This window comes from Calypte anna, chromosome 18, assembly GCF_003957555.1.
Source record: "Calypte anna isolate BGI_N300 chromosome 18, bCalAnn1_v1.p, whole genome shotgun sequence".
In the NCBI taxonomy this organism is placed as follows: Eukaryota; Metazoa; Chordata; class Aves; order Apodiformes; family Trochilidae; genus Calypte; species Calypte anna.
This window is the reverse complement of record NC_044263.1, coordinates 6,927,171-6,934,735: the sequence shown is the minus strand read 5'-3', so window position 1 is coordinate 6,934,735 and position 7,565 is coordinate 6,927,171.

Below are 7,565 nucleotides of genomic sequence, written 5' to 3'. Positions count from 1 at the left end.
CTGTGTGAGGCAATGGTTTGGGGCAGAGCACTGAGGTGAGACTTTGCCACCCCAGGCCAGGGGCAGAGTTCAATCCATTTGCTCTCCAGCCCTTGGGATGCTCTTGTATCAGGGTCATTAGCAGAAGGTACTGAGGTGATGTCCTAAATGATGTTTATTGCATGGTTTGTGGAGCTGTGGGACTGCTGCTCCAGGAGAGAGGTCCAGAGCCCTGGGATGGGTCACTGAGAGTGGCCAACCCTGCCTCCCACCCCCAGGTGTGCTGAAAAGAGGTTTCCCAACCTTCTTTGAGTCAGGTAGGTTATTTTGGGGATGCTCAAGCTGGAAACAAGGATCTCACTGACCTGCTCACAGATTGATCCCCCCCAGTCTCCTGGGACCCCCATCCTATCCCAGATGGGGGATGTACTGTGCCCCTTCTGCTCTCCAGCTGCCCACAGACAAGGAACAGGGCATTTTCAGACATTTTAGCAAGTGCTTTCTCAAAACGTGTGGTGGGACTACAAAAGGTGTTACTTTTGCATGAATCAGTCCAGAGGTTTTTTTGGATGTAGCAAGTGAAAGAAATGTGAATGGCCACTTTTTTCTTTAATTTCTTCACTTCAGAAGCTGAATTGAGTTTTCTGATCTGATTAGCCTCCTTTCCCAAACAAAAATAATGGCTTTGAAAAATTGCCCTTACTCTTATACCCCCAGCATCTGGTTTTGCTAAAAAACCTGAAAATTTTTAAGCACTACTGCAGTCTGATGGAAAAGAAAGTGATATTTAGTGGATGATCTTTGCCCTCGTTTTTAAGAAAAAAACCCAAACCATTAATTCTGCTGCTGGCAATTGAAAAAGTGGTTAGGCTGAACTCCCTTTTAACTGAACAAACACTTATAGATCTATTTATACCTGCCCTGAAGCAGACTACTGTAGGTGGAAATGCTGTAATTATTTCCTTTCCCTGCTTTCCACTGTCCTATAAAGATCTCCTGGAGCAGCTTGTTAACAAGTTACTGCTGTACATAGGGAAATTCAAATCAAGCCCATATTAATAACCATACCAATTTGACTAAAAGTTACTAAAATTGGCTGTAAGAAAGGTGACACAAGCTTCAGGGCTGCTAAGAGACAGCTTTTGTTGCTTAGCCCCATCTATCTAAGAAGGCTGAGAATTACAAATGATGAGCATGGCTCAGTTGAGAGGGGACCAGGACCTTGACCTGTGGTGATGGGGAGATGTAACAACGTATTTTTTCCCATGTTCTTTTTTCCATCAATGCATTTTTTCAAATTAATTCCCTTTCCTAAAGAATCTCCCTCCTTTGTTATCCTCCTGCTTTTCTTCCTCCTCCTCTCCTGGTTTATTTTCTCAGAGCACTTGATCTCCTCCACTCACCAACTCTAGTTTCAGTATCAAAGATCATTTAAGCTGAAAATAGCGTTTACTGAGTCTGTGTTACAGCCCAGGAGTGTCTGGTCACCAGACAGGGTCTCCAGCTGCCTCTCAGACAGTGTTGGAGGTATCTGCATTCTGGTACTCTCAGTCCTATGGCCACAAGCCATGATGCTTCATCACAATTCAAGAGGCTTGTGGACTCAATTACAGCTGATTATGGACCAGGTGGGAGGAGCTGATGAAACAGAGGAAAAAAAGCAAACATTAACATTCAGTGGTAGACTGTTCTGTAAAGAGATTTCTAGTTTTCATGGAATGGGAAAGGGTGGGGTTTTTAGTTTTTATCAGTTTATGACTATATAAGAAATGGCTAGTGGTAATGTAAATATAAAATACTGTTGTCTTCCAGGGCACAGAGTCTCAATTAGTTATGAAAATGAACCCTATATTGTTTGGAAGTATGAAATGTTGCCCTTCAGTTCCAAGGGATAAAGCAATGATTGCCTCCTGGAACAAGAGGATGGATCGTGCTATAATCCCCACTGTGTTGAACCCTCGGCAGGCACACGGGAACAGCACCTGGTGGAGCTGTGAACGCCCGTGCCTTGGCAGCAGCCTGAGCAGAGTTAGGTGTGCTCAGTTTTTTAGTGACCCCCAAAATGTGTGAGAGCATCTTTACTTTGGGAAGATTATGTGTATGTGGCTGACTGGTGGAGGGAAGGAAGGATGAATTGGCTGCGGGGAGGGCTGTAATGAGTCCCTAAGGAGACTCTTAGTAGAGATTTCAAGATTTTGCTTTAAAAGCAAATAGACTGCCTTGGTAGCAGGAGATGCAAAAAAAAAAAAAAAAAAAAAAAAAAAAAGCAATTCAGTGAAGTTTTACTTCAATATATTTTGGAAGTTTTGCCAGATGGCTGGCAGCAAGACTTTTAACTCTGATGTTTTTTCTGAGCCAGCCATATTATCATCCATCAGGCAGTCACTTTGGACTGACATTGCAGAGCATGGCTGTCTCCTTTACATTTGCCTTGCTCCTGTTTATTTCTAGCTGATTTATTTATATCTGGTACTGATACAAGTGGCACGATTTCTTTGTTTCATTAAAAGATTCCTTGATCTAAACTTTAAAAGATTTGTCTTCAGAGAGATCAAAGTCAATCAAGTGTATGTCTGGCATCCCTGAGTTTTTCTGTTATCCCAGTCTGCAGGTGAATCTGGAAGAGATGTTTTGCTGTAGAGTAGTGAAGTGTGGTGACTAGGTTAGAGCTGGTCATGGAATTATTTTGGTATTAATACCTACCTATCATTCAGGCTTTTTAATTATTATTTTCAAAGACATGGAGCAACGTTGACAGAGCTTCCACTGTCAGCTCTAAGGTAAAACTGGGTGCCAACTGCAAGCGTGGAAAATTACATCCACTGCCCAGCAACTCACTGTCAAGCAAGTAAAATACAATTTGCACAGCTGAGCAGAGGCATTGTCAGGGTGCTAACCTAGGAGCCAAGCACTCCTAAACCCCATCTGTCATGACCTGTTGCCTGCTCCTGGGAAAACTGCATACAGCCAGTTCTCTAGAAGAGGCTGTTAATTCTGCTTACCTTATTTATTGATTTTGGGGTGTGAATCTCCATATTCCCTGATTTCCAGACCAGTGGTGACATCCTAGGCCAACTGTGGCCAGAAGAGAGCTGCCTTGTTCCTTTCTATTGCTGGAGGACCAGGGGAAGCCATTTCTTCCCAGTTTAGCTCAATTTCTCCAAGAATTAGCAGGTCTCCAGCACATATTCCAAGCCCTGCTGCCTGTCACCTGCCAGTGCCATTGAGAGGACTGTTTGCAGGTGCTTTGAAGACCTAAAGCTCCACAGAACTGCTGAGTGTTCTTGTGGTTTGTTAGAGTACGTCCTGGATATGAATCATCTCGCTCTTTCTGACCTACTGTCCTACTTGGGAGTCATTTATTTATTCTTTAGAGGTTCATCACTGCCTGGCTCGGACCTTTACGCAATGGAGCAGCAGCCTGGAGCTGCAGGTGTTTGTCCTGCTCCCTCATTATGTGACAAATCAGAGGAGATTTAGTAAACTGACATGCTGAATCACGGATTCCTCCCCAACGTGACCCCAAATCCCTGTCCCTTTGTTTTGCTCTTTTCTGTGGCAGGCTGAGGCCAGGACATGGCTTTCCCGTGTGCTATGTGAATTTTACTGCTGTGCATGTTCCAGTAAATCAAAGGCCTTAGAAAAGGGATTCTGTGGAAGCTTTTTTTTTTTTTTTGTCAGTGCCTGTACAGTCATTAGCTCTAGTTTTGAGTACAAGCCTCGGGGCAGGACCAGCACAGTTGCTCCTGTTTGATTGGATGCGGGCACTTCAACTTCTTTCAAATACCTCCATCACCTCATGGATCAGCAAGGAGAGATGTTTCTACCTTGTTTATCCACCCCATCTTAGAAGCCTACTTTTCCCTGACTGTTTCCTATCTTCTTTCTTTAATTAAAAGGAGATCTGCCTGTCTGCTCCAAGCCCCCTGTGGTGACAGTCTGCCTGGTCACATCCCTTTGAAGAATTTCTATCCAAGGGCTTATCTTCAATCCACAATTAGCTCAGGTTTTCAGCCAAGTGCCCCTGTTCTGCCCATCCTCCTCTCAGCAGCCTAAAAGACTAAATTGCGACCAAGTGACCCAGAGGTCACTGTAGAGGAGAAGTTTAAATGCTGAAGTTGGTAGCAGGGGTGCTGTGAGGAAACATCAGCACCCATATACTGCAACCCCCCTGGGTCCTTCCAGCTGATGTTCCTCCTTGTCATCTAGGAACTTCCCTGATTCAGCTGAATTGGGGACATTAGTACTTCTGCTGTCCCATTCAGGTGGCACTTAAACAGGCTGGTGTCAACATTTAGCAAGAGCAAGCTGGAGAGGAATATTGAGCTTGAACTGGTTTTTCTGCCCCCCTTGAAAATACTCTTTTGTAACGTGAAGGAAGAGCTCTGAAAACAAGCTGGCCTGGGAGTAACAACCCAACCTGAACCCCTCTGGGGAAGCCAGGGACATTTTTATGTATTTCACTCACTACCTTGAAGGGCTCAGTCTTTTTTTTTTTTTCCTTTTTTTTTTTTCTTCATTATGTCTTCTAAATGTGCTTGTATTTTGCAAAGGTACAGAGTGTTGGTGCAGATCAGCCAGAAGAGATCAGATCCTTAATTATTTTGGCCAGATTCTGACCCAAGCTCTGGATCAGCTCTGAATTTCACACTCACCTTCCATGCCATATTATGGTGGTCTTTTACAATCACTTTTTTCTTTGATCTTAGGGGGTTCATTGACTCTGGAAATACATTTCAACTGTGTTTTCCCTTACTCTGGAGATGGTAGTACTTGGGAGAAAGTTGATCCCAACTTGGAAAGAAACTAGGTACACAACCCACTCTCGTGGTGTGAAGGAACCAATAGCACTATTCTCTAGTTGGAAGATAAATTACATTTATCCTTTTTGAGGCAAGGCAGGTTTGGATTTATTACAGACAATAGAAGCTGAAGTTCTTGGTAAGGAACAAAGTTGGTGGCTGTACAGTGACAAGTGCTTCTGGAGAACCTGAGCCTGATGTCGTTGTGCTGAGTTGCTCTGAGTTTGTACCTGGTACAAGAAGCAGAGGCCACTTATATAGGAAACGAATTTCAGCCTCTTCCCTGACTGATTTCAACAGCTACTGATTAAATATTTCAATCAGCAAGAAAGGAGAGATGTTCACAGCTAGCTGGAAATCAACAAAGTCCTAGGCCTTCCATGACTGATCCCAACCCAGGGATGGAATCAGCCAGCTTGGGGATGGTCTTCTCCAATCCTTGTGGGTGGGGATTGCTGGTTTGTAATTTCTATTATCTCAATTATTCAGGTCGTGACTCTTCTTCCTCTTCTTCTTTCACTACCTGAGTGACAGAGTCGGAACAGAGATCACCCAGAAGCACAAGTGCTGGTTGGCCCTTAGTGCCCAGTCAGCTAAATTTGAGCTCTCTCGCCCAGTATCCATGGTCAGTTTCACCTCAGGTTTCTGGCACTGCTTCTTAAATTGCCCTTCTTCCACTTCATTTCTAAACCCGAAAATTGTTGTGGTTTTAGGGATAGCCACCTCCAAATGCAATTCTGTGGTATGAGGCCGTTTTCAAGAAAAAAAAGTTATTAGAAAAATCTTCCCCGTTTAAATATTTGGGGCTGTGTTTGCCTCCTTGATGTTTGCAGGTGCTTCTATTAAGAGAGTCTGCTACCGAGCAGTGCCATGGATGTAATGCAGCCTCAGATTTGACAGAAATGAATCGTGGGATTTATGGAAAAGCGTTTGGTGAGAAAAACATTCACAGCTAGGTAGCCTTAGAAACTGGAGAGCTAGAGTTGGAGCTTGGAGACTGACTATGAATATGGAGAGCCAGGACTTGGAATAATCACAAGGGAGGCAACAGCCACCAGCCAGGATGAAAGATGAGAGTTTCAGCAGAAAATTGATCAAGATAATGAAGCAAAGGGAAGATGCCTTATGACAGCAGCTGGATTTGTAGCATCTAGCCTCAAAGAGGAGTGTAAAACATAAGTTTGCTTGGAGGGGGAAAAAATCAATCAGAAGTTCTCACTTCTGGATTGTGAGACTACAGAGAGCTTGGAAACACCATGGAATGCTGCCCATTTACCCTAATAGGAGGGTGAGTCAGCACTCATTATGTTCAGGCAATTTTATATTCAGTTTTCTATGCGTTGGCGACAAAGCAATTTAGATAATATGGTCATATAGCAGAATCACCTTCTTTACAAACCTGAGCTACATTAGCTACAATAAAAAGTATGTCACTGAGTGCTCATTTTTCAGCCTGTAAGATAATCATCATGGGGGATCAAGAAGAAATCTCTTCTTGCTGTTGCTGAACCCAGTGCAACAACACAGCTGGTTTACCTTCTCCTGAAGCTGGGAGTTATGGCTAAGCTTGAGGTTGGGCAGATCCCTGCTCTGTGCAGATACTGCCTGAAGCCTTGTGCATCAATAATAGCATATGAGATAATAGCTTCAACTTGTTGGTGTAGCCAAGAGAAAACATTCTGTTATCATGAGATAGGTTATATATAAATGTAGGTATGTGAGGATTGCTCAGTGTGTCCATGGCATGGTGAAGACCTGTGACCTGTGAAGCAGAAGAACTCCTGCTCTCTCCTTTCTGTTCCTTTACTTGCAAGTCCCAAGAATAACGTCCTGGGAGATTTCAAGGTGTGGCTCCAGGTTCACACAGAGTTTTGACATCAGTTCAGGAAAAACGTTGTGCTCATCTGACCTTTTTTTAATCTTCTAAGGCATGCAGGATCATATTTTGGAGAAATTATACCCTTAGGAATCAGAAGCTGGGGAGGAAGCGAGTGATTAGCTATGCTTTGAATCAATGATTTGAACAGAATGATCATCTCAATGCTACTGACAGATTCAGTCTTCCATGAACTGCTCCTTACATGAGCAGGATACATGAGCTCTGCTAAGAACAGGATCCACAAACTGCTAAAATCCTCTTTGTGCGCCTCAGGAGCAAACACGCAGCTTGAATCTTTATTCCTCTGCATTATTCTTGTCACCATGACTCAATGGACTTTAATAAGAGTTGAATAAGGGCCAGATCTGGAGCACAGCAAACTCAAAGAGAAATTTCCATTGGCTTTTTTTTTTTCCATGGATAATACCCTTAAAGATTCACAGTCAAACCCTCAGCTGTCACAAGCTGGCATCTTTCCACTCAACTACATCTTTGTGTCTGCACAAACACACTCACTAGTTTGCTGTTCATCTGAAACGAAGCACCCTCATCTCTTACATTAATATGAAGATAGTTTTCAGTGATCTTCCCCTCAAGAGAATGATCTTCACACTGTATTCATCAAGACACTGACATTTAACTCGTTTCCTTTGAAGTTCACCATCACTCAAATTGTCACAGCTTGGGCAGCACTGCAGGGTTGCTCAGAGCTTCTCAAATTACATGATCTTTGCTATCACTACCTGGAACCTCTGTCTTTTCTAAACATGAGATTCTGCATGTCACTGCACTCTCACTAACTAAACTCCAAAGTCCTGAGCAAGTACTTTCTGGACTAAATGCTTTTCTGATGGCATATATTATTGCAGAAAGGCACAAGAGACCCAGGCAACAGCCACACATCC